This window comes from Rana temporaria, chromosome 6 (genome assembly GCF_905171775.1).
Source record: "Rana temporaria chromosome 6, aRanTem1.1, whole genome shotgun sequence".
NCBI classification, from domain to species: domain Eukaryota; kingdom Metazoa; phylum Chordata; class Amphibia; order Anura; family Ranidae; genus Rana; species Rana temporaria.
The window spans coordinates 30,709,751-30,737,246 of NC_053494.1; the positions used below are offsets into that span (position 1 = coordinate 30,709,751).

At 45.7% G+C, this 27,496-nt stretch overlaps 1 protein-coding gene across 2 annotated transcripts in view; it reads left to right on the top strand.

The window, feature by feature from the left end:
- The first annotated feature begins 4,898 nt into the window (after window positions 1–4,898).
- Window positions 4,899–27,496, top strand: part of GLIS2 (GLIS family zinc finger 2) — a 58,468-nt gene continuing 35,870 nt past the window's right edge. Inside the window, exon 1 of one of the 2 annotated variants that reach the window (XM_040356576.1) lies at window positions 4,899–5,493. The gene's annotated coding sequence lies outside the window, so the exon portion shown is untranslated. Of the gene's footprint in view, window positions 5,494–26,383; window positions 26,658–27,496 lie in introns of those variants that run through there. The other variant, XM_040356577.1, reaches the window with a different exon arrangement.

The window sequence follows — 27,496 nt, forward strand, 5'->3', positions numbered from 1 at the left end:
TCTCACCGGCATTCAAAAGGGCACATTAGAGTCCTCTCTTGCATCCAGGAGAGCTCACCAGAGTCCCCCTTACATCCAGGAGAGCTCACCAGAGTCCTTCATTACATCCAGGAGAGCCCATCGGAGTCTCTCACCGGCATCCAGGAGAGCCCATTAGAGTCCTCTCTTGCATCCAGGAGAGCTCACCAGAGTCCTCCCTTACATCCAGGAGAGCCCACCACAGTCCTTCATTACATCCAGGAGAGCCCACCAGAGTCCCCCTTACATCCAGGAGAGCTCACCAAAGTCCTCCCTTACATCCAGGAGAGCTCACCAGAGTCCTCTCTTGCATCCAGGAGAGCTCACCAGAGTCCTCCCTTACATCCAGGAGAGCTCACCAGAGTCCTCCCTTGCATCCAGGAGAGCTCACCAGAGTCCTCCCTTACATCCAGGAGAGCTCACCAGAGTCCTCCCTTACATCCAGGAGAGCTCACCAGAGTCCTCCCTTACATCCAGGAGAGCTCACCAGAGTCCTCCCTTACATCCAGGAGAGCTCACCAGAGTCCTCCCTTACATCCAGGAGAGCTCACCAGAGTCCTCCCTTACATCCAGGAGAGCTCACCAGAGTCCTCCCTTACATCCAGGAGAGCTCACCAGAGTCCTCCCTTACATCCAGGAGAGCTCACCAGAGTCCTCTCTTACATCCAGGAGAGCCCACTAGAGTCCTCCCTCACATCCTGAAGAGCCCACCAGTGTCCTCCCTTACATCCAGGAGAGCTCACCAGAGTCCTCCCTTACATTCAGGGGAGCCCATTAGGGGGACTGGGGGATGCTGGTGACTTGCTGGACACCTTAGCATTGCACCCAGGGCTGTGCCAAGGGTGGATGGGCATTTTTGCTACCCCCCCCCCCCCCATGTCATAGATGGTCACTTCAGATGCTCAAATGTAGTATGTATTATTTATTGTGTAAAGGTTTGCAGACACCCTACCATCATACCCAGGGCCATGCCAAGGTTAGACAGGCAATGATAGCCATTTTTATTACACCCACAGCAAAGATGGCTGCCTCAGGCATCAGTACATTACACCAATAGGACAAAAGCTTTGTAACACTGAACCTGGATGTAGCACCCTGGTGTTTAGGCAGGGTTGCTAACAAACTTAGTTAGCCAGGTAGTAATTGTCCTGGCTAATTGTTAGAAGATCCACTGATTCCTCTTGTATTCTGGAATTGCTGCACCTTTTCCTTTCTGTCACTAGGTGGCACTGTAGTTGGTGACATTAGATCAACAAGGGCATAGCAAGGTCAGCTTATGAATGGATGAGGTGTCTCAGCCAATTGACAGGGGTTCCAGGGATATGCAATTAGCGGACCTCCAGATGTTGCAAAACTACAAATCCCATCATGCCTCTGCCTCTGGGTGTCATGCTCGTGGCTGTCAGAGCCTTGCTATGCCTCATGGGATTTGTAGTTCTGCAACAGCTGGAGGTCCGCTAATTGCATATCCCCGCTTTAGTCCCTTGGCCTGCTGGGAGAGCCTATTTATTTGGGTGGAGTCAAGTGATCAGGGTTCTGTGCCACCTGGTCGGCTGTCTAGGTGGACGTGTGTTATGTTGCCCCAGGTTGCTAGGCCGGGAAGCCAGAGGCCTATCCCAGGGACACCTGGCTGTTAGGCTGCCTGAGGCCTATCCAGGAGATAGAGAAGTAGCATAGGGTTGGGACTTCAGGATTGGAGTCCAACCAAGTTGCAAAGGTTCAGCCAGACGGGGAAACAGTTGTGGTGGTAGGTAAAGGGGAAGCAGTCGCCACTAAGGGACCAGCCACCTTATTACCGGAGACTGCTGTAAGTAAGCTCAAGCAAGTACCAGAGCAGTCTTCTCACCAGCCAGGGATGGTGAAGAAGTGAGAAAGCTCCAGCGAGTGCCAAGCCAGGCATCCAGCGGGTTGGTGGGGGTGACGCTTGGGGAGTATACAGCGGGTTAGCTGTGGAAGAGCTTGGGAGATCCAGTGACGACTGGGATCTGGAAGTCTAGTGAGAGACTGGGAGCTCAGAGAGTGAAGACCTACAATGAGATACTGTGAGATAAGTAAAAGGACTGTTCTGTGTTACCAAGTGTTATGTACGACTACCTTTAGTGACTGTTACAAGTTTAGTTGCCATAGGAGACAGCGGTCCTAACTATACAGAGGTGGCATCCGGCTGGAGGCCTTTCCCTGTATAGCTGTCTACCTACAGTGTCTCGGACTCTGCCAATTACCATTGCATCTACCTAAGGGTGTCCTGGCCCTAACCCGCTCTCTCACAGTTCTTGTTAAGAGACAATTAATATCTTTTTAGTATTCAAAAAGTGATTTGCGACCATCATTTCATCATGCATTACACCCACCATGTCTGTCAACCCACTATACAAAGAAGGATGTCGGCTCTCCCTAATGTTTGAGGTCACCATCAGGCCCCTAGAGGTCCCAGGGGTCGCTACATGTAGTTTTACCAGGTTCAGCAGTACTGAGCTGCACTAAGGCTGCATTCACACCTCAGCGTACTAAATCGCGGCGTTTTGTCCCGCGAATTGCGGCGACAAATAGCGACGTTTTGTACCGCGATTTGCGGCGAAAAAAGGCCGCGATTTAGAATGCAGCCTTCACCCCCTCTATGGAGATGGTTCACATCTCCTATGCCGAACACCGAAAGACGCCTGAAAAAAAGGTCCGGGACTTTTTTTCAGGCGACAGGCGTTCGGCGTGGAGATGTGAACCATCTCCATAGCCGACCATGTAAAATCACCCCTCCAGCGTATGAGGGGCGGCTGCAGCGTCGCGCTTCAGGCGTATATACGCCTAGGTGTAAATGCAGCCTAAGGATGGAGTGTCCAGTATTGACACTATGGGGTTGATTTACTAAAGGGAAATAGACTGTGCACTCTGCAAGTGCAGTTGCTTCAGAGCTTAGTAAGTGAGCAGAAACTCTGCTGACTGCCATCATCCAATCATGTGCAAGCAAAAAACGCATTTTTGTTTTTCTTCCTTGATCATGATTGAGTACTATGCTCTGAAGCAAGGGTCTCCAAACTGTGGCCCGGGGGCTGGATGCGGCACTTTGCTTGCCTTTATCAGGCCCTTGGGGCATGTTTCCTTCCACTGATACAAGACATTATTCCTCCCACTGACACCAACAATGGGCCAACATTTCTGCTACTGACATCAACAATGTGGCACTATTTCTCCCATTGATGCCAAAGATATGGTACTATGCCTCAAACTGACACCAACAATGGGGCACTATTATTCCCACTGACACCAACAATGGGGCACTCTTCCTCTCACTGATAGCAATGATGGAACACTCTTCCTCCTATTGATAGCAATGACAGGACACTATTCCTCCCACTGACACCAATGACTATTCTTCTCACCGACACCAGTGATAGGGTACTATTCCCCTAATACCAAAGATGCATTGTTTACTCGCACTGACGCCAGGATATTTTCTATATTTCTATATCCAATGGCCGCAGTCTGGCCCCGATAAAGTCTGGAGGACATTAAACTGGTCCTTTGTTTAGAAAGTTTAGAGACCCCTGCTCTGAAGCAACTGTACTCACAGAGGGCAACTGCACTTTGTAAAGTGCACAGCCTATTTGCCTTTAGTATATCAACCCCACTGCCTCCTCTACTAAGCTCTGGAGCAACTGCACTTGCAGAGGCCAACTTCACTTTGCAAAGTGCACAGCCTATTTCCTTTAGTATATCAACCCTGCTGCTGCCTCTACTAAACTCTGGAGCAACTGCACTTGCAGAGGCCAACTTCACTTTGCGAAGTGCACAGCCTATTTTCCTTTAGTATATCAACCACACTGCCTCCTCTACTAAGCTCTGGAGCAACTGCACTTGCAGAGGCCAACTGCACAATCTATTTGCCTTTAGTAAATCAACCCCATTGTCAATTGCCCAGTGGGCAATGAAATGGAAAGGGACAGGCGGTCCATTTCTATATCCGACCCGCTAGACGGATGGAAAATAGGACCATCATCTGTCTGTTTTTGGCGGACAGGATCGGATCGGATGGCGGCGGTGTCGGCGGACATCTGCCGCTCCATAGAGGACAATGAAAGGTCCGATTACCTGAAAAACCGACAGGCGGACCTGATCAGACAGCCCACGTTAAAGAGGCCTAACACGCGTTCTTGGTCTAATCGCCAGTCTCCTCCTTCTAATAATCTGCAAAAACGCGTGTAAGAAAAAAAAAAACGTAAAATTTATCCTTGGATGGATCGCTTGTCGATACGCCAAATAAGGCCTTCACGGAATTGGGTAAGCAGGAAGCCAGGCGTGCACCCAGGACAGTGTACAGGAGTGTCACAAGGAAATAGAGACTTGGGATAATATTGTGTCACGCTGTCATGGTGTCTGCTGGTACAAAGCCCCTATTCTTGCATTGTGTGTGTGTGTGTGCGTTGATAAGGCGCTGCATGTTTTTTTTTTTCTTCCTGTGTGCAAGGTGGAGCTGAGTGTCATGTGTGTGCAGTATGTGTGTCCGGGTGGAGTTGTGTATGTGTGTAGGGGTGAGAGCCAGGCTGTGAGAGAAGCCCTTATATTATTGAAAACCACTCCTTTCCCCCTGTGTGCTGGGAGAGAAGGGGGGGGGGGAGAGAGAGGGCTCTCTGCAGCAGCCCCCTCCTATGGGCAGAGACTGGGAGGAGAAGAAGTGGAGGGGGGCGGTGTGGCGAGGAGCCCCCCTTCTCCTCCTCTCCCCTGCAGCCCCTGTCTGGCTAGCCGTGAGCATGCGCAGTGGCCTCAGCCCTGGAGTAGAACTGATGTTGGAGGGTCATTCTCAGACAGTTCTGCAGGGCTGCAATAAATCACCCTGCACATTCCCACCCCTCCCTCCCTCTGTCTGTCTCCCTCCCTCTCTCTCTCTCTCACACTCTCTCTCTCTCTCTCTCTTACCCTCTCTCTCTCTCTCCTTCCTTCCTTCCTCCCATCAGCTTGCCACCTCTCACTTTTGCAGCCTCTTCTCCCTGCTTCCCTAACCCAGAGCTCCCCCTCCTCCCCCTTGTCCCCTATACCTTACCCCTATAAAATTGGGGTTGCTGATAAGCTCCCCTACATCCTAGCAATCCCTGAGCATCCTTTATCTTTGCAGACTGAGCAGGCTCTGCCCTGCCACATAATAGCAAAAAAAAAAAAAAACCCCATTCTGTGTAGCTTGACACCCCACTATGTCTCCTGGATCCCTCCAATAAAAAAGGGGGGTCACATCGCTTGACCACATCTGGATCCAAAGCCTGAAGACTCGAGGAACCTTTCTCTAGACATTGATCCAGACTCTTGGTGGGGGAGCCTTTCGATATTTTTTAAACAAATATTGAAAAAAAAAAAAAATATTTTTGGAAGGGTTCTTCCTCTGGATTAATAATATTATTATTATTTTTTTTTTTTTTTTGCAATATTTTTTTTTAAACCAAAGAAGAGAGGAATTGTCTATCCTACAGACATTGCAACCTGCAGAAGGTGAGAATGGGTAGGGGTGTTCTGGGGGAGGGGGATGTTTTTTAAGGACCTGTTTATTAACCAGTTATAGGATGCATTCCATAGTTTGATGGGTCGGAGCAAACTGTATAGGGGATTAGTTATTTGGGGTCACGGAAAGGTGATAATATGCGGAAGGTGGGCTACCCACCCCACCGTTGGCTGTTCGGTTAACGTATTGGGGGGTGTCGGGGTACGGGTTTGTGTTATGCATGAATATCTGGTGTACAAGAGGGGGGGGGGGACCTGTCACACCAATACACCAAAGGGGGGGGAGGGTGAGCTGTCACTTCTTTATAATGGGGGAGGGAAGACTAGGGGGGATTCTCTATACATGAAGAACCCCATTGCAGGGAGTGTGACAGTCTACTGTCACTGTCACCGTAGCAAGCGAGGTGTCCTGAAGATTGCTTTATAGGTAATATTGGTCAACATACATTGTTACTTTAACTGTATACATTTGGGATTTCTGTTTTCCTGCATTTTCTCTGTTAATTTATTTGGGAGTAAAAAAAAAAAAAGATTATATATATATATCATGCCTATATTTTTCTTTAAGGAATGTATTTTGTTTTTGTGACTTTGCCTTTGTACCAATGGATGATACTCTATCTCTGGAATAGTGAACGCATTGTGCTCTCCTATATAGTTGCAAAATAAGTTTATGGAAAATGCAAATGAATAACTAAATGGCACATGTGATGTATGTAAGAAAATTGTGGGGTTGTGGCGTTTTGCTGTCTGTAATTTTAGCGACAATAAATAAAAAGTTCTGTTTTTCTGATAAATTAGTGGTGAGCAATAAAAATATGATTGTATGCTAAAAAAGTATATGAACAGCACAGCGGGGGGTTTGGGTTCAAGTTCCCCTCTTTCCATTCTTTTCCTTTTTCTGAGTTCTTTCTTTATTTTTTTTTTATTTTCTAGATCTATCAGTAAAATTGTTTCCATTGGTTGTGAATTCTGATAAGAAAGAGCTCTGTGTCCTGATGTCTGTGTATTAGGAGGAGAGGAGAGCTCTGTGTATATGGAGAGGAGAGCTCTGTGTCCTGATATCTGTGTATTAGGAGGAGAGGGGAGCTCTGTGTATTAGGAGAGGGGAGCTCTGTGTATTAGGAGAGGAGAGCTCTGTGTCCTGATGTCTGTGTATTAGGAGAGGAGAGCTCTGTGTCCTGATGTCTGTGTATTAGGAGGAGAGGAGAGCTCTGTGTCCTGATGTCTGTGTATTAGGAGGAGAGGGGAGCTCTGTGTATTAGGAGAGGAGAGCTCTGTGTATTAGGAGGAGAGGAGAGCTCTGTGTCCTGATGTCTGTGTATTAGGAGGAGAGGAGAGCTCTGTGTATTAGGAGAGGAGAGCTCTGTGTCCTGATATCTGTGTATTAGGAGGAGAGGAGAGCTCTGTGTCCTGATGTCTGTGTATTAGGAGGAGAGGAGAATTCTGTGTATATGGAGAGGAGAGCTCTGTGTATATGGAGAGGAGAGCTCTGTGTCCTGATGTCTGTGTATTAGGAGGAGAGGAGAGCTCTGTGTATTAGGAGAGGAGAGCTCTGTGTATTAGGAGAGGAGAGCTCTGTGTCCTGATGTCTGTGTATTAGGAGGAGAGGAGAGCTCTGTGTATTAGGAGAGGAGAGCTCTGTGTTCTGATATCTGCGTATTAGGAGGAGAGGAGAGCTCTGTGTATTAGGAGAGGAGAGCTCTGTGTTCTGATATCTGTGTATTAGGAGCAGAGGAGAGCTCTGTGTCCTGATATCTGTGTATTAGGAGGAGAGGAGAGCTCTGTGTCCTGATATCTGTGTATTAGGAGGAGAGGAGAGCTCTGTGTCCTGATATCTGTGTATTAGGAGAGGAGAGCTCTGTGTCCTGATGTCTGTGTATTAGGAGGAGAGGAGAGATGTGTCCTGATATCTGTGTATTAGGAGGAGAGGAGAGCTCTGTGTCCTGATATATGTGTATTAGGAGAGGAGAGCTCTGTGTCCTGATATCTGTGTATTAGGAGGAGAGAAGAACTCGGTGTCCTGATATCTGTGTATTAGGAGGAGAGGAGAGCTGTGTGTCCTGATGTCTGTGTATTAGGAGGAGAGGAGAGCTCTGTGTCCTGATATCTGTGTATTAGGAGGAGAGGAGAGATCTGTGTCTTGATATCTGTGTATTAGGAGGAGTGGAGAGATCTGTGTCCTGATATCTGTGTATTAGGAGGAGAGGAGAGCTCTGTGTCCTAATATCTGTGTATTAGGAGGAGAGGAGAGATCTGTGTCCTGATATCTGTGTATTAGGAGGAGAGGAGAGCTGTGTGTATTAGGAGGAGAGGAGAGCCCTGTGTCCTGATATCTGTGTATTAGGAGGAGAAATCCCTGTATCCTGATCAGGAATCAGCTCATGCATGTTTGGATCCTAGTCCGGACCCACCTGAACTATCCTGCCAGGAAGCTGTCACTGCATACCACCAATCATAAGCGGTCAAGGTATTCCCCGCCCTGCAGCCACAAGTATACAAGGGCGGGAAATGCCTCGGCCTCTTATGATTGGTGGTGTGCAGTGACAGCTTCCTGGCGGGATAGCTCAGGTGGGTTCGGACTAGGATCCGAACATGCCTCAGCTTATCCCTAATCCTGATGTCTGTGTATTAGGAGGAGGGTGGAAGTCACAATGTCTGTGTTATGATGGTGTATTAGAAGGACAGGTGCAAACTAAAGATTTTTCTGGCCTGCTGGGCTGAACGAGGGAAGTTACTCCATTCCTCCATCCATTCTGTATAGTGTGGTAAGCTCTCCTGCCAACATGCATACCTCCCAACTTTTTGAGATGGGAATGAGGGACACCTATCATCAAAAGTATGCAGGCATTGGACACACCCCTTGCCACACCCCCTTAATGGAAAATAGAACAAAAAAACAAGTTTGGTTAAACCAACAAGTGCTTTTCTTTACCCCTACTATTCCTTTATATTGGATTTTGAAATTTAGAAAAGCACTTTTTGATAAATAAAAAGTGAGTTTTATATACATCTATATAGATCAGACCAAATTGAGGGACAAATGAGGAGGAATGAGGGACAGAGAGAGGGACATTGCTCCAAATCAGGGACAGTCCCTCGAAATCAGGGACAGTCCCCTGAAAGAACAGTGACTGCGGCTGACTGGCTGCAGTCATTTGGCCAACAATTTTTTTCCTGGCTACTTTGATTTTTCTATCAACGTTTTAGTTGAGCCGGCCAGTGCCAACATAGCCATCTGCAGACCAGTTTAAAGCGGGGGTTCACCCTAAAAAAAAATTCTAACATTGCATGGAGCCGATCTATGAGACCGACAGTATGCTGTTGTTTTTTTTTTTTGCTACATTCCATTTTAGGGCTATTTTCACCCCCGGCTTCCCCCGTGGGAGTGGGCGTTCCTAATCACAGGCTGTGATTGACGTGCCTCCGACCAGGGCATACTGCGCGCCACGAGTTGCCGAATGAAGCCGAACGCCGGTGCGGCTCTATACGGCGCCTGCGCACCGACGTTCGGTTTCTTTCGGCAACTCATGACGCGCAGTTTTTCCCCGGTAGGAAGCACGTCAATCACAGCCTGTGATTAGGAACGCCCACTCCTGTGGGAAAGCCGGGGGTGAATATAGCCCTAAAATGGTATGTACGCAAGAAAAAAAAAAAACAACAGCATACTGTCGGTCTCATAGGTCGGCTCCATGCAATGTTAGAATTTTTTTTTAGGGTGAACCCCTGCTTTAAGAAACACTGGGAATGGAGCTGACCTCAGGAGGTGAGTGGACCAATATCTGATAATGCAAACACCCACAGGGGTTCATTTACTAAAGACCTATATGTGTGTGTGTGTGTGTGTGTGTGTGTGTATATATATATATATATATATATATATATATATATATATATATATATATATATATATGGGGAAGAGGTTGGTGTCAGAGCAGTGGACAGTGTCAGTATTTTTATTATTGCTTACAATTTTATATTTTTCATTATTTTTAAAAATATTTTTTTACAATATTTTTTTTAGGCGCTCCATTGGGGGGGCTTTGGTGAAACATCAGGGGTCTAAACAGCCCTGATGTCTCACTTTTGGGACAGAGAAATGGACTGAGGACAGAGATTCCCCAGTCCCATTCTTTGCAGCCAAGCAGCAGGGGGAATCTGCGCAGCACAGGGTGATTAGGGTGTGCCCAGGCACACCTGGCATACCCTGTGCCCCTGCCCTTTTCTGTTCTCATTCCCTTCCTATTGGCTATAGAACACTTGGGATGAAATGAAGGGGCGGAAATCATGTTTATTTAGACAATCTGACACTTGATTTCAATCAGACAGATCCTGTTTCGCAAGTGTGTGGCGAGATAAAAGGATTAATAGGGCTAAAACACTGTGCAGCACTACTAAAGAGGAATCAGAGGCTGTATATGTAATGAACCAATTTTTTGCCACTTTTTTCAAATATAAACTAGAGAAAGAATAATAATGCCACAGTTAAATTAAAACACATGGCTAATTACATTGTAAATTACCGTACTTAAATTGTAAAATAAAATAACCTTCTACCATTACATGCCTAATGTGCTGGCCCACACGTGGAACCCCAAAGACAACCTGGTATAATTATAAGGCTCCATGTACACTGGATGCTAAAATAATGTTATAAAAACACGAGTAGCTTTGCAGTGAGTCTTTCAAAGTTTTTTTAAAGTTTTTGCAATACAGCTTTAGTAAATAAACCCCATTGTGTACTTAAAAGTGGGGTATGCCTGTAGTGATTATTATCGCTTTTTAGCGTTTTTCCGTGTTTTTTTTTTCCCAATGGCTCAAAAACGTTAAACGCTGGTGAGACACGTTTTTGAGCGTTTATCAGCGTTTGGCGTTTTTTTGTGGTAAGAAAAATGACTCCTGAATGTGATTTTAGGGGGCATTCAGAAAACAGCTCATAAAAAAAAAACGCCCAAACTCCAAAACACTTATGTTAATAAGCTCCAGTGTGCATAGAGACTTAAGCCGCGTACACACAATCAGTCCATCCGATGAGAACGGTCTGATGGACCGTTTTATCGGTTAACCGATGAAGCTGACTGATGGTCCGTTGCGCCTACACACCATCAGTTAAAAAAACGATCGTGTCAGAACGCGGTAATGTAAAACACAACGATGTGCTGAAAACAACGAAGTTCAATGCTTCCAAGCATGCGTCGACTTGATTCTGAGCATGTGTGGATTTTTAACCGATGGTCGTGCCTACTAACGATCAGTTTTGACCTATCGGTTAGGAATCCATCGGTTAAATTTAAAGCAAGTTGGCTTTTTTTTTAACCGATGGTTAAATAACCTATGGGGCCCACACATGATCGGTTTTGACCGATGAAAACGGTCCATCAGACCGTTGTCCTCTGTTTAACCTATCGTGTGTACGAGGCCTTAGTTACAGGTCTTTGTAGAAAAAGTTCCATGGAGCCCCTCCAGTGAGAAAAAAAAATATGTATCAACCACGCTAGCAGAATTAAGTGTAATCTCCTTCTGATGCTCTCTTATGACAGACCGGCTTAAGATGTACAGTACAACGGTAGCACGGGCCTGTTTATAAGACCACATTACATCCCAGTCCCTGATTTTGTGTCCTTCGTAGATTGTGTGGTCCCAGTCTTGCATGTCTCCTTTTCTTATGTGTCATTTTCTGTATCGTCTTGCTTTTGTGTAGCCCATGTTATAGGCTTCTGATTCTCCTTCTTCTTCCTTATAGGTCTCTCCAATTTTTTTTTGTGTTTGCCCCCATCTCAAGTTCACCTTTTCTAAATGTTTCCATAATTTTATTTTGTATTGCTCTTGGCTCATTCTGTACATATTTCCCTGCTGTAGCGATGACAAATTACACAGCGCTTTACATACTGTTCATTCACATCAGTCGCTGCTCTCAAGAAGCTTACAATCTAAGGGCACTTCCTCACATAAATACCATACACACACTATGGTTAATTAAACAGGAGCCAAAGTGACACTCTTCCACACCCTCTTCCAGGCCTGCAAAACACTTTTATTGTATTGGAAATCCCCTGATCCCCCCCTCAGTTAAACAATGGGTGACACATATGGATAACACTCTAATTTTTGCAAGGTACTGTATGTATCAACATAATGGGCTATGACTTAGGCCATATGCCGAAACGCGTAAACCCTGTATTATTTCACATTAATATATTTATTAATTGCGGAAGATCGAGCTGCCGGCTTTTCTTTATATGCATATCAACATAGAGGTTGCCCAGGTAAATTTTTTAAAACTTTGGGCCCCTGGCTTATCGGGTTTAAGTACTGTGGAATTGGTTAAAATTAGGCTTCTGCAATGTCTCTCCAGCAATGTTACTGCATGAACGGATCTAATGAACCATTTAGATCATTTAAATGTATTATCTGTCTTTAGGCCTTATTTTTTTTTTTATATTAGAATTTATTCCATGAGTAGACAATATAGTTACAAAGTTACATAGTAGGTGAGGTTAAAAAAAGACACACGTCCATCAAGTCCAACCTATGTGTGTTATTATATGTCAGTATTACATTGTATATCCCTGTATGTTGTGGTCGTTCAGGTGCTTATCTAATAGTTTCTTAAAACCATTGATACTCCCCATTGAGACCATGAGACCACTGCCTGTGGAAGCGAATTCCACATCCTTGCCGCTCTTACAGTAAAGAACCCTCTATGTAGTTTAAGGTTAAACCTTTTCCTCTAATTTTAATGAGTGGCCACGTGTCTTGTTAAACTTCCTTCCACGAATTTTTTTTATCCCTATTGTGGGGTCACCACTCACCAATATGATATTTATAAATTGAAATCATATCCCCTCTCAAGTGTCTCTTCTCCAGAGAGAATTAGGTCAGTGCTCGCAACCTTTTCTCATAACTAATATCCTCCAGACCCTTTATTAGCTTTGTTCTTTGCACTCTCTCCATTTCCAGTACATCCTTCCTAAGGACTGGTGCCCAGAACTGGACCGCATACTCCATGTGCGGCCGGACCAGAGTCTTGTAGAGCGGAAGAATTATCGTTTTATCTCTGGCGTTAATGCCCTTTTAAATGCATGCCAATATTCTGTTTGCTTTGTTAGCAGCAGCTTGACATTGCATTCCATTGCTGAGCCAATCATCTACTAGGACCCCCAGGTCCTTTTACATCCTAGATTCCACCAGAGGTTCTCACCCCAGTGTATAAATTGCATTTGTATTTTTACCACCCAAATGCATTTGCTTTTTTTTTTTTTCTTATGATGACGCCATCAGTGGCCATCTTTGTTTCCATACCGTGACTGTTTTCTCAGGTAGTAACCTCTAAAAGACATTGGGCACCAAGTACCTTTAATTCTTGGTGTACTGGCCCGGGTACAAGCGAAATGAGAAGAGCTTTCTGCATATCTTGGTGTTGAAAAGTAAAGAAAGTGCTTGATGTCTTTGATCACTTGGATTAGTGCATGGAATGGTGGTCATATCCCTGAGGCCCCGTACACACGACAGAGGAACTCGACGTGCTTGGCACGTCGAGTTCCTCGTCGAGTTTTGGGATGAAGCCGCCGAGGAGCTCGGCGGGCCGGCTTCTCCCATAGAAGAACGAGGACAACGAGAAAATAGAGAACATGTTCTCTATTTTCTCGTCGAGTTCCTCGGCGGCTCCATCGAGCCAAAACTGTACAGACGACAGAGATTCTCGGCAGAATCCGGGTTTTGACCGAGTTTCTCGGTGAATTCTGCCGAGAATCTCTGTCGTGTGTACGAGGCCTGAGATATGAGTATAAGCGGTGCATGGGTTGGTTGCATGATAAATGGGGCCAGGGATGGAACAACCTTGCCTAGCCTGAGGAGTGGGTCCTATATAATTATTTATAGTAGTCCCTGTTATCTGGCCTCAAAACAGTCTAGGGGGCGCCATGGCTATAGTTATACCCCAATAGGGATAGTGGACACAGCAGACTTGGTACAGGTAGAAAATAAGGTACATACATATAAACGTGTGCTTTACTCGTCATCAGATCATTCCTTATTTTTTTCCCCCTAAAGCGGGGGTTCACCCTAAAAAAAAAAAATTCTAACATTACATGGTACTCACTCTCTACATTAGCAGTATGCAGATTTTTTTTTTTTCCGCTGTACATACCTTCGTACAGCTATTTTCCCCCACGGCTTACGGGTAGTGAATCCAACGGGACTGGGCGTTCCTATCCAGCAGGTGATTGACGTGATGACAAAAACGACCTTCCCTCGTCGCATAAGAAACCGAACGTCGGTGCGCAGGCGCCGTATAGCGCCGACTCGCCGTTCGGCTTCTTTCGGCAACTCGTGACGCTCCTTATGCGACGGGGACGGGGGGGGGTAGTTTTTGTCATCACGTCAATCACCTGCTGGATAGGAACGGGAGGCCCTACCCGGAAGCCTGGGAAGAAAATAGCTGTACGAGGTATGTACAGCAAAAAAAAAAAAAAGGCATACTGTCAATGTAGAGAGTGAGCTGGATGTAATGTTAGAAAATCGTTTTTAGGGTGAACCCCGCTCTCTTGCCTTGAATTGCTTTTGAGCACTCCAGAACCTGTTTAATCTGCAATTTTTTTTGGCTAATTCTTTGCCATTAGGAAATAAGTCAACCTTTACCTAATTACAAAACTTTTATGTGGTCTGCCATCAGGGGCGGACTGACAACTCATGGGGCCTCCGGGCAATAGAAGATTATGGGGCCCCTGGGCTTACAGATGGCCACCACGCCAGGAGGCAGTGCAGAGGTAGGGCAGCTAAATTCTCAGGATTTTCACATCAAAAGCATGTCGGTTTCGGACATATCAGGGACAGATGTAAAAAAAACATAGATTTTTACATACTATCCCTGGTTTTATTGAGCCTGGCAACCCTGATGGGGCCCCCTAGTGGCATGGGGCCCTCGGGCAGTGCCCGAGAGCCTCAATGGTCAGTCCGCCCCTGTCTGCCATAAAGAGGGAGTCCGATAATTTGAGGATCTCATACAAGACACACATGTCTTAATGGGATTGATTTACTACAACTGGAGAGTGCAAAATCTGGTGCAGCTCTTCAAATAAACCAATCAGCTTCCAGGTTCTTTTATTAAAGCTTAACTGAAGAAGCTGAAGTTAGAAGCTGATTGGTTACCAGAGCTACACCAGGTTTTGCACTCTCTCAAGTTTTTTAGTAAATCAACTCCAATGCGTGCTTGGTAAAAACTAGAGTCACTTCTCAGCCACCATCAGCATCAGACCTATCCTAAAAACTGAATTTGTTCAGTAGGGTAATTCTTAATTAGAACCAATCAATACATAACACATTGATAGATTACATAGAAACAGGCCTCATGTAGAAAAAACAGGGGATTCCCACAGTAGCCAATGAACTTACGGCTCTTTTAAAAAATTCCAGACATTTTAAAATATTTTCTAGGGACACTGTGTTGCTGAAATTCAAATACTGTATCTAAGCTTGCCATACACAGAGCTGTGTCTGAAGACCACGAGACTTTGTACACATGGGGCAGTTTTCGTTAGTTGGAATACTGATACTTCTTTGTATTTTAACTGCTGTTCTTCAGTAAACATTAACAAGAGAACATTACCAAAAGGTAAAAATTTACTAACGTGCAGAAAAAAGGGGTAAATTTACACTTCAAGTCCATGTATGGTGCAGCTGAGTGTTTGCGAGTGTCTCTGTGATGAAGCTCCATATGATGTGAATTCTGTTTATGGTGGACCTGGCAATGTGAGATCCTGTGTAAGGTGGTCCTGGATAGTTGAGGCACTGTAAATGGTGAAACTGGGATAGTTTGGTCTTCTGTATAGCATAGCTCCCAACTGTCCCTGATTTCGAGGGACTATCCCTGATTTGGAGCAATTTCCCTCGTTTCTCCTCATTTGTCCCTCATTTCGGGCCAGATTCACAAAAGAGATACGACGGCATATCTCCTGATACGCCGTCGTATCTCTGAGATACGATTGTCGTATCTATGCGCCTGATTCATAGAATCAGGTTACGCATAGATAGCCCTAAGATCCGACAGGTGTAACTGTGTTACACTGTCGAATCTTAGGCTGCAATTCTAGGCCGGCCGCTAGGTGGCGATTCCATTGCGGTCGGCGTAGAATATGCAAATGACTAGTTACGCCGATTCACGAACGTCCGCTTTGCCCGTCGATCTAAATTTACGTCGTTTCCGTAGAGATGCGTCGCGTAAAACTAAGCATGCCCTCTAGGTGGTCTAACCAATGTTAAGTATGGCCATCGTTCCCGCGTTGAATTTTTAAATTTCACGTCGTTTGCGTAAGTCGTCCGTGAATGGCGCTGGACGCCATTTACGTTAACGTCGAAACCAATGACGTCCTTGCGACGTCATTTAGCGCGATGCAGGTCGGGAAATTTTAGGGACGGAGCATGCGCAGTACGTTCGGCGTGGGAACGCGCCTAATTTAAATGGTCCCCGCCCCATTTGAATTAGGCGGGCTTGCGCCGGGCGGATTTACGTTACACCGCCGCCAGTTTACAGGTAAGTGCTTTGTGAATCAGGCACTTGCACTGTAAACTTGCGGCGGTGTAACGTAAATTGGATACGTTACGCCGCCGCAGCGTAGCCCATTTCTACGTGAATCTGTCCCTTTGGTCTGATCTATATAGTTGTATGTAAAATGCACTTTTTATCTTTCAAAAGGTGTTTCCCAGTGCTAAACCTTTTATCCAATTTCTAAATTGCTGCATTTTTTTATTTTAAAAGCCAATATAAAGGAATAATAGTGGTAAAAAAAGCACTTTTGGATTTTATTAACTTTAAGGGGGTGTGGCAGGGGGGCGTATTCTATGCATATATACGTTTGCTAGTAGAAGTCCCTCATTCCCATCTCAAAATGTTGGGAGGTATAGTATAGTGAAACCATGAATTTGAGGTCTCGTGAGTGAGTAACTTGTATAGCGCTACAAATGCAAACTAAATCGCCTTAAAGGAACACTAAAGGTTTGTTTTTTATTAGATCAATTGATTGCTGTAAGCTAGAGCATTTAAATATCACTTACCTCGTTTTTCCTTTTGACCTCCAAAATACAGTAATCAAGGTTTGAAAATGCCATTTCCTGTCTCTCCTCTTCTTGCTTTCCACCAGCATCTGAGCCGTTTTGCATGGTGGAAAGCAGAATGTGCTCACCCCCTCCCTATGACCACAGCCCTGCGTGAAGATGCTCTCTTTTCCCTCAGACTGCATTCACACCTGAACGCGGCGTATTTTACCGCGACAAATTGTGGCGTTTTTTCCCGCAATTTGCCGCGACAAAACGCAGCGTTTTTTAAGCCTTACATAAGCCGGAGGGGTGATTAACATTGTCGGCTATGCCGAACGCCGAAAGCCGCCTGAAAAAAAGGGTCCGGGACTTGTTTTGAGCTTCAGACGTACGGCGTTTCGGCGTTCGGTGTGGAGATGTGAACCATCTCCATAGCCGACAATGTTAAATCACCCCTCCAGCGTATTTCAGGCTGCAATAGCATCGCGCTACAGGCGACAAAACGCCTAGGTGTGAATGGAGCATCACAGGCATGGAGGCTAAGCCTAATGGGAACTGTAATTCCCATTAGGCCGTGATGTAGCAAGAATGAATGCGCACCGCAAACCAGGAAGTTAGTGAGAGTAATGATTCAGGAGTGCTGGAGGTGAATAAAACAGCTCGATTTCAACAGGTATCAAACTAGTTATAATGCAAAACATTACTTTTTATTTTATCAGCTACTGTCAGACTTTAATTTAAGAGGAAAATATTTTTGTCTTTACAACCCCTTTAAGGTATAATGGAATTGGAAATTTGAGCTTACACCTGTGTATAGTGAAATTAGATAATAAAAACCTTGTGTATGGTGGAACTGGGAACAAGTTCTGAGATTTTAGCTGCCCGGCCTCTGCACTGCCTCCAGGTGTGGTGGCCATCTGTAAGCCCAGGGGCCCCATAATCTTCTATTGCCCGGGGGCCCCATGAGTTGTCAGTCCACCCCTGGTGATGCCTTGTGTATATAGGTGGCCTCATTTATGTAATAATCTTATGTAAGGTTGATAAATGTTGTTCTCCTAAATACCGCTTCTCTAAACAAAATGGCTGCCTTTACTGCAGCTCCAGATGATTAACTCAGGGAATGCATATCTCACTTGTGCCACATAATAAGATATAGCTTAATGTGAGGAGAATATGGCCTTGTTCATACTGCAGATTACTTGCATGCCCAGAGCACAACCTCTGTGTTCCAAAATGACATCCGTGTGGGTGCGTGTCCCTGAACTCACCCGGGCCATGTATTGGCACATTGAGACACAGCGGCTGTGTCTGTGCAGCCTTGTGTCTCAATAGACATCTATGGGACTGCCGACACGGCGATGCACACAACACCTGGGCATCCCCATGCCAAGAAAATGCAACCCCACATGGAGCATGCAAGTAATCTTCCATGTAAAAGAGGCCTATTACAGAATGCTCATTGGTAACTGTGTATTATCTGTTTGCCTGGTCATCAGTACATCTACCATGAAAGAAATATGAGGGCTGCCATCATGGCTGGCCATCTTTTGGATATGCTAGTTGCCTGGTTGTGCTTGCAGATCCAGAACAATCATACAGCAATGAAAGTCAGGATAAAGTCAGAATGCCTGATCTCTTTTTTTCGGGATAAGTGACTCAGAATGTACAGAAGCCAGGGAATAAGTTTGACAGTCAAGGAACCTGTCAGCAAGGCACGACTCGTATTTTCTAATGACAGGTATATGTTAAGGCAGACCTCCTCTGATGGTAAAAAGTACTGCATGAAATGATACTTTTCTAGCCCCGATGTGATGATTCAGAGCTGTGAAATTCTTCCCCTGCTGCAGTGGCTTGGCTGTGCGAGAGAACTCCTCCCAAGGCATGGTGGGGGCCAACATCTGCAGACAGTGGCTGGGACACAAGCAGCAATGGTGTACATCACAAGGGGCATTCTGTAGGCCGTAACACCAAATAATGGGCCTGTATACTAAATACTCCCTTCACCCAAAAGAAAATTTGCAGTGCAAGGTAGAGTTCTGCTTTAAGGGAGATCGAAACCCAACCTGGATAACATTGAGTTTGCTAAAGCACTGTGTTCAAAAAACAACTGTCATGGTTGTTTTCTTTTAGAAATCTCTGTTTTCACCTATTTTTTGCATTTCTGTTGATTTCCTTTAGGCCTCGTACACACCACCGGATCTATCCGCTGGGATTTATCCGCAGATCAGTTCCAGCGGATAGATCCGGTGGTGTGTACGTCCGAGCGGATATTTTTCCGCGGATATATTTCCGGCCGATGGATTTCCAGCGGATAAAAATTTCTTAGCATGCTAAGAAATCTATCCGCTGGAATCCTGTCCAGCGGATTGATCCGGTGGTCTGTACAGACTCACCGGATCAATCCGTCCGCTCCTCTCCCGCGCATGCGTCGTAATGATTCGACGAATGCGTGGAAGTCTTTATCTTCCAGCGGCGCGCACGTCGCCGCGTCATCATTGCGGCGACGGCGTGACACGTCACCGCGGATGGATTCCACGTGGATTTCGATCTGATGGTTAGCGCAACCATCAGATCAAAATCCGCCAGAGGATTTATCCGCGGGAACGGTCCGGAGGACCGTTTCAAGCGGATAATCCTCTCGTGTGTACGGGGCCTCAGACTTTTCCAGCCACATCCTGTCTATATGCACTTACTGAGCCTGTGGCTGCACCTAATTGCTCTGGACTGACTCCTGATGGTGACAATGGCAGACCACCCCTGCGCCATAATGGTCGAAATGGACGCTTTTAGTCGCCACTGGAATTGCAGGCGACGGGGTGACAACTCAGGAAAGCATTTGGGTGATAAAAACAGAGGGTTGTCCAGGGCTTTTTTTCTCAAACAATAGGTGCTGGAACTCAATCACAGCCCCCCAAAACCCCTCCCCCACACACACCCTCCAAATCACAAACAGTAAAGGGGCATTAAATACCAGGATTGCATTACATACGTTGTGCAGAGATTATGGAGGTTACACACAGAGTGCAGAACTGTCACTTGTAAACGCAGAAACCAAACTTCAGGCACCAAAGGGTCTGAGCCAGAGGTGGTGGAACTGAGTTTCACCAAGTTCCCCCTGAAAAAAAGCCCTGGTTGTCACCCTACAACAGAGAATGCCTGAACCCTAGCAGGACCCGCAGTTATTATTTTAATGGAAGCCTAAAATGTAAACTTGAAAACAACTGTTGCAATTACATTATACAGTAAAACCTTGGTTTGAGAGTTACTTGGTTTGAGAGCATTTTGCAAGACAAGCAACATTTTATAATAAATTTTGACTTGATATACAAGCGATGTCTTGATATAAGAGTAGTGTCATGCCACAAATTAGTCTAAAATAGAAGAGAGGCGCCTCTAAGTGTAGCAATATGGTTACATTTAATAAGGGTACAATATTTAGAAACTTACATGGTTGGTGATTAAAACAGGCACATCTAAGTATGCAGGGATCCGGGGTGAAGCTGTCCACATAGACCGTCCTCAAAACCACCATTGATGTCGTCCCTTCCACGCTGAGCTCCACAAGCGGTTCAAGCTTCGCTTTCAAATCGCTCTACTGCAGGGTAGTCTTTCCGATCAGGATTGCAGACTGACATCGATGAGAGCCGGTGGTGCGGATGACGGTCTATGTGGATTGCTTTTCCCCCGGATGCCTGCATACTTAGATGTGCCTCTTTTAACCACTAGGGTACCGCATGCCGTCAAATGATGGCGGGCGGAATACCCTATTGTTCTGACAGGACGTCATATGACGTCCTGTCATTTAAAGCCTCTAGGGCGCGTGCGCACGCACCCGTCCCGTCACTGGGAACACAATGCGCGTGCCCGGCGGCCGCGATGGCCGCCTGGCACCCGCGATTGCCCAGTAACTGAGCAGGGACGTGGAGCTCTGTGTGTAAACACAGAGCTCCACGTCCTGTCAGGGAGAGAGGAGACCGATCTGTGTCCCTTGTATATAGGGACACAGATCGGTCAACTCCCCCAGTCACCCCCCTCCCCCTACAGTTAGAACACTCAATAGGCTACACATTTAACCCCTTCCCCGCCCCCTAGTGGTTAACCCCTTCCCTGCCAGTCACATTTATACAGTAATCAATGCATATTTATAGCACTGTTCACTGTATAAATGTGAATGGTCCCAAAAATGTGTCAAAAGTGTCCGATGTGTCCGCTATAATGTTGCAGTCCCGAAAAAAAACGCAGATCGCCACCATTCCTAGTAAAAAAAAAATCATTATGTCCCCTATTTTGTAGGCAATATAACTTTTGCGCAAACCAGGTTATTGCGATTGTTTTTTAACAAAAATATGTAGAATAATACGTATCTCCTAAACTGAGAAAAAACATTTTTTTTTGCAAAAAGTAAAAAATATTGTGTTTTTTTTCAAAATTGACGCTCTTTTTTTATTTATAGTCCAAAAAATAAAAACCGCACAGGCGATCAAATACCACCAAAAGAAAGCTCTATTTGTGGAGAAAAAAAGGACGTCAATTTTGTTTGGGAGCCATGTCGCACGACCGCGCAATTGTCAGTTAAAGCGACGCAGTGCCGGAAGCTAAAATCTCGTCTGGGCAGGAAGGGGGTGTATGTGCCCAGTAGGCAAGTGGTTAATCATCAACCGTGTGAGTTGGTAAATGTTGTACCTTCATTAAATGTAACCATATTGCTACACTTAGAGGCTCCTCTCTTCTCTTTTATACTCTGTAGCTCCTGCTGGATTTTGCTTCTAATCCCCTTGTGGAGGCTTCCATTTGTGGATGGACATTTTATGGTTACACAACCTATCACATTGCTATAATCTTTTTATATGGACTATTAACTGAAGAATTTATGAATAAATGGTTGTGGAACGAATCATTTGAGTTTCCATTATTTCTTATGGGAAAATTTGCTTTGATATACAAGTGCTTTGGATTACAAGCATGCTTGTACAACAAATTATGCTCACAATCCAAGGTTTTACTGTATATTCAATCTTCTCTGAAGGTGATTGGGGTTAGGTATACTTTGCTGTGGACTGAAAACGGGTCACAGGAGCTTCAGCCATACTTCTCCTTTAGGCCACTTTCACATTTTTAGGACGCTGGCCGTGATGACGGTAAAGCGCCGCTAATTTTTGCAGCGCTTTACCGTCTTTTTAGCTGAGCTTTTCGGCAATTAAAGATTGTCATGGCGTTCATTTTAAACCGTAACTGTTTTCCCAGACACACAGGGCCTGTAGCAGTTGTGCGGGTCCTTCCTGGAGTTGTTGCCATGGCAACCATTGGTTGATCTCCTGTGCAGTCTGTATTAAGCTAGGTGAGAATCTTTCCTCTCCAGTAGAAGCTCTAAGATGCCACTTCCAAAGCTTTGCAGTACAGTAAAGCAGGACACTTGCATGTGTGCTGTGCTTTATGTACTTTATTTGCACAGTGAAACCTTCTAACAGAAGATATTCACATTAATATCCCAAAAATAAGAGGATTACTCCCCATTTCAGGACATGCAAATCATTCCTTTTTACCAAGGATCTCCAAACCACGGGCCACGGCCACATATGGCCTGCCATAATATTTTATCCAGACAGCAGCTAGGGTCAGTGGCGTATCCTAAATGTGCTCATACATCCCTCCCAACCGTCCCGGATTTTGCGGGACTATCCCGCGATTCGCGGTAAATCCCGCGGTCCCGCGATCATTGCTAGAGTCCCGCGGCACCCCCCCCCCGCGATTACCGTTAAATCCCGCGTAAATTCGCTGTAAATTCCGCAGTCCCCCCACCCCTCCCCGCACAACAACTCCAAGCCACGGAATTCCCCCCCCCCCCCGCTCAACAACATCGTTGGGAGGTATGCTCATTTGTCCCTCATTCTGAAGTCGAAAAAGGTTCTAAAGGCTAAAGGTTTTTTAGCATACCAGCACTTAAAGCGGAAGTTCCATTTTTGGGTGGAACTCTGCTTTAATGGTGACACATGGCTGATGAAGGGGCCCTGCGTGGCTCTGAAACGTTGCAATCTGCTGTAATCGCTGAGTAAAGCTTAGGATCCATTTGTAGTGTATGGAAATCAAGGCTTCTGTGGATTAGAACTAAAGCTTCAAAGAAAAGTGGGGTGATTTTTTTTTTTTTTTTTTTACTCATGGAATCCTTCCCCCACCGTCTCTGCACTGAGAACTGAGCGATAAAAGACATCTGATTGCTCAGTTCTCCCCTCCGCTCTGAGCAGAGAGCTGTGACTACGGCTCTCTGCTCTACCCCTCCAGCGCTTACTGGAGTGCTGGGCTGTGGAGGGGCTGGCAGGAGCTGTCTCTGGCTCTCCAGGGATAGCAGAAGGGATGAACCAGCTGTGGGTCCAGGCTTCTGGGCGGATCCCAACCATATTGTCAGGATCTTTTCAGAGCCTGGACTGGCTTCAGCCCCCTGTCGGCTAAAAATGGATCACAGGAGTGCAGAACAAGTTGCACTCCTGAGATCCAAAGAAGAAGTACAGCCAAAATAGCTTTGGCTATACTTCTCCTTTCAGACCCATCAAGACAGTAAAACCATACAGGTTATAGTGAGAATAAGCTTAAGGAATCAAAAAGCCCTCAAATCTAATTAGTGTGTAGAACAGTAAAGCCTCCATAAAACAGAAGGTATTTACTTGTCACATATCCCAAAAATAAGAGGATTATTCCTCATTCCAGGAGAGCACTGGGGTTACTTTGCTTAGGGAGCCCATACACAAGCAACGTTTCTGCCCGTCCTCACTTGAACTGTAAGCCTCTGGGCTTTAAAGTGGTCTCCCACTCCGACTTGACCCATACCCAGATATGCCTGGTACTCCTAGACGTTTTTATACCTATCATGCCTATATGTGAGAGGATGCTTTCTGGTTCATGACTTTACATACCATATCTAAAGCCAAAACTTTTTTTTCAAGTTTGGCTAAAGTAGGAAATGACTGAAAGCTGTGTGGATTTTTTTTGTAATCTGTGTACTATTGGGGGGATATCTCTATCCACTTCTTATCTTGTTGATATAGCAGGAAAAGAGAAGACACAAATGTCCCCATTGGAAGATTTTCCTGCTATTCCTGTTCTGGTGGCAATTAAATAAAGTAGTATTTTTCTTCACTTTCATTCACAGTGACATTGGTTTGCAGGTCAGGGAAAGTGAATCTTCCTAGAGGGGACACCGACCAAGACTAGACATCTAAAATAGCCTTGACCAGACTAAATGCTGGCAAAGCTACACATCTTCTGAACTTCCGAAAATGTGAATTTCCTTTTAAAATGGTATGGGCATTTTTTTTTACTCTGTCTCTATCACCCTCCACCCAACTGTAAGGCCTTGTACACACGGTCGGTTTGGTCCGATGAGAATGAACCAAAGTTCATTTTCATCGGACCAAACCGACCGTGTGTATAGGCTATCGGTCTGGTTTCCTTCGGTCCAAAATTTCTAAACATGCTTCAAAACCGAACCGATGGACCGCTGCCCCATCGGACCAAACCGATGGTTAGTACAGAAAAGCATCGGTTCAAAACCTGCGCATGCTCAGAATCAAGTCGACGCATGCTTGGAAGCATTGAACTTCGTTTTTTCAGCACGTCAATGTGTTTGACGTCACCGCGTTCTGACCCGCTCGGATTTTGGACTGATGGTGTGTACATATATCAGGCCGTACGGCCACTTCAGAGGTGAACCGATGAAAACGGTCCGACGGGCCAGTCTTATCGGTTTGGTCCGACCGTGTGTACGGGGCTTAAATGATTTTTTTTGGGCGGAGGTCTCATTTTACTGATTGAACAGTTTTTTTGAGTAAACCTTGTTAGGTTCTCCCATGACCTGAACGCCCCAGTAATATTCTGAAGCTTTCATGGTCTTTTATGGTTTTCCTTCCCCAAGACATTTTATTAATGCCATACATTTTCTACAGAATTCCCCACCTCCTCAAAACAGAAACTCATATTACATTATTTGGTCCTTGGCGTTTATCCAGCGTAAATTTTATGATCCAACTGCCGTATTTATCGGCGTATAACACGTGTCGGCGTATAACACGCACCCCAAGTTTAGGAGGGAAGTTTAAGAAAAAAAATTACATTTTAAATGCCCATCAATGCAGCCTTATCAGTGTCCATCTGCAGCCTTTCCCACCATTGCAGAATGATCTGTGTCCATCTGCAGCCTTGCCCAAAAGTGTGTCCATCTGCAGCCTTTCCTCAAAAGTGTGTCCATCTGCAGCCTTTCCTCAAAAGTGTGTGCATCTGCAGCCTTTCCTCAAAAGTGTGTCCATCTGCAGCCTTTCCTCAAAAGTGTGTGCATCTGCAGCCTTTCCTCAAAAGTGTGTGCATCTGCAGCCTTTCCTCAAAAGTGTGTCCATCTGCAGCCTTGCCCAAATTACAACATTACCAGTGTCCATTTGCAGCCTTGTCCAAATTACAGCATTACCAGTGTCCATCTGCCTGCCTGCCTGTCGAGGAGGGAACGAGCGCCCCCGAGATAAACAGAGGCAGATGTCCTGTGTACTCGGCTCCTCTCGGCTCGTCTCGCAGTCCCACCCCCTGGTCCGGCTCCTATGATGAACATAACACCAGTCCAATGGCGGGACGTAAATGCTAGGAGGCGGGACTGGCCGTGACTGCGAGCAGAGCCAAGTACACAGTACACTCAGCTCTGTCTATTTCGGTGGCGCACTTCCCCTCCGACTCCGAGGCAGATGTTTGGCGTATAACTTGCAACCCCGATTTTTCTCTGATTTTAAGGGGGAAAAGGTGCGTTATATGCCGATAAATACAGTATATCACTATATAATCTTTAGGTTCAATGCACGCAGCTCCAAATGGGCCTATCACGTAAAATATTGCCATATATTCTCTGCTGGCAGTATCAGGTACAACTCTATACATTGTGACAGTGTTAGGCCCTGCCACTGTGTAAGTACAGGGAAAACCGACACAGAGTTTGCACTAATGCAGAGTGTGGGGCTCCAGGGTTTTGTGTCTGAGTGGAGAAGACTATCTGCTGGATTCACGTAGGGCGGCGTATTTTTGAGGCGGCGTAGCGTATCGTATTTACGCTACACCGCCGTAAGTCAGAGAGGCAAGTGCTGTATTCACAAAGCACTTGCCTCCTAAGTTACGGCGGCGTAGCGTAAATGGGCCGGCGTAAGCGCGCCTAATTCAAATTGTGAAGAGGTGGGCGTGTTTTATGTAAATAAACCATGACCCGACGTGATTGACGTTTTTAACGAACGGCGCATGCGCCTTCCGTGAACATATCCCAGTGTGCATTGCTCCAAAGTACGCCGCAAGGACGTATTGGTGTCGACGTGAACGTAAATTACGTCCAGTCCCATTCACGGACGACTTACGCAAACGACGTAAAATTTTCAAAATTCGACGCGGGAACGACGGCCATACTAAACATTGGCTAGGCCAGCTATTTGTTCGACTAACTTTACGCCTGAAAACGCCTTACGTAAATGGCGTATCTTTACTGCGACGGGCAAGCGTACGTTCGTGAATAGGCGTATCTCGCTGATTTACGCATTCTAGCCGTAAATCAGCGTTCACGCCCCTAGCGGCCGGCGAAACTAGACAGCTAAGATATGACGGCGCAGGCAGTCGTATCTTAGCTACATTTAAGTGTAACTCAATTTGAGAATACACTTAAATGTACGACGGCTTAGATTCAGAGTTACGACGGCGTATCTACTGATACGCCGGCTTAACTCTTTGTGAATCTAGCTATATGTTTTCAGTTTTCTAATACCAGATCAGGGTCCAGAGTCTGGAAGCTTCAAAAAATCTTAGGTGGGATGAAGCCTCCAATCCTGTGTCCAGGTCTTTCTGGAGACTTGCATGCTGTGGGGGTGTGCAGGTGTGCACACTTGTTATAAGCACTGTCTGGCTATAGCTCAGGGCTGCCTTCAGGTGACAGGTGTGTGCTCCATCCAGGAATAGGCGTTCTCCTATTACGAGAGGTGCTCTACTCTGGAGATAGCACTTCATGTTGGCGGAGAGATTCCTTACCCACAGGACTGAGAGAGTCAGGACAGTTAAAGTGAATCTGGAGGACTGGGAGAGCTGAGGAGAGAAGGCGAGTCCAGGGGACTGAGGTAATCTGTAAATCTTGGAGTGAGAGAGCCCGCGGTGCCAGGTGATCCCCTGATGAAAGGCTAGGAGTGGGACTATGCAGCTGGGTGCTATAACCACTTGAAGACCAGGCCTTTTCTGGCACTTTTTGTTTACAAATAAAAATCTAAATTTTTTGCTAGAAAATTACTTTGACCCCAAACATTATATATATATTTTATAGCAGAGACCCTAGAGAGTAAATTGGCGACCAATTTTTTATGCCACATTATATTTGCGCAGCTGTTTTTCATTTTTTGAGGGGGAAAAAATACATTTTAATGAAATTTAACAAAAAAACACAATATATAACCACATTTTTTGGTACAATATAAGATCGGATTTTATGCTGAGTAAATAGATACCTAACATGTCATGCTTTGAAATGGTGCATGCTTGTGGAATGCGGACAAACTACGATACTTAAAAGTCTCTATAGGCGACACCTAATTTTTTTTACAGGTTACTTGTTTAGAGTTACAGAGGAGGCCTGGCACTAGAATTATTGCTCCTGCTCTAACATTCACAGTGATACCTCACGACTTACGTATGTGTTTGCTTCTGCCTGCGGCCACAGAGGGATGGGGGCACTTAAAAAAATTTTTTTTCTTATTTATTTTATTTTTACACTGTCCCTTTAGGCCCCTTTCACATGGCCACCTCTGCTAAGCAGAATCCGCTTGCTCAGCAGGGGATCTCTCCGCTAATCTTCTCTGAGCAGGCAGATGACAGGTCCGTGTACGCAGAGCGGACACGGACACAGTCCCGCTCTCCTCTGTGGATTTCCATCGGATCCAATGGACGGATGGGGAATAGGACCTCC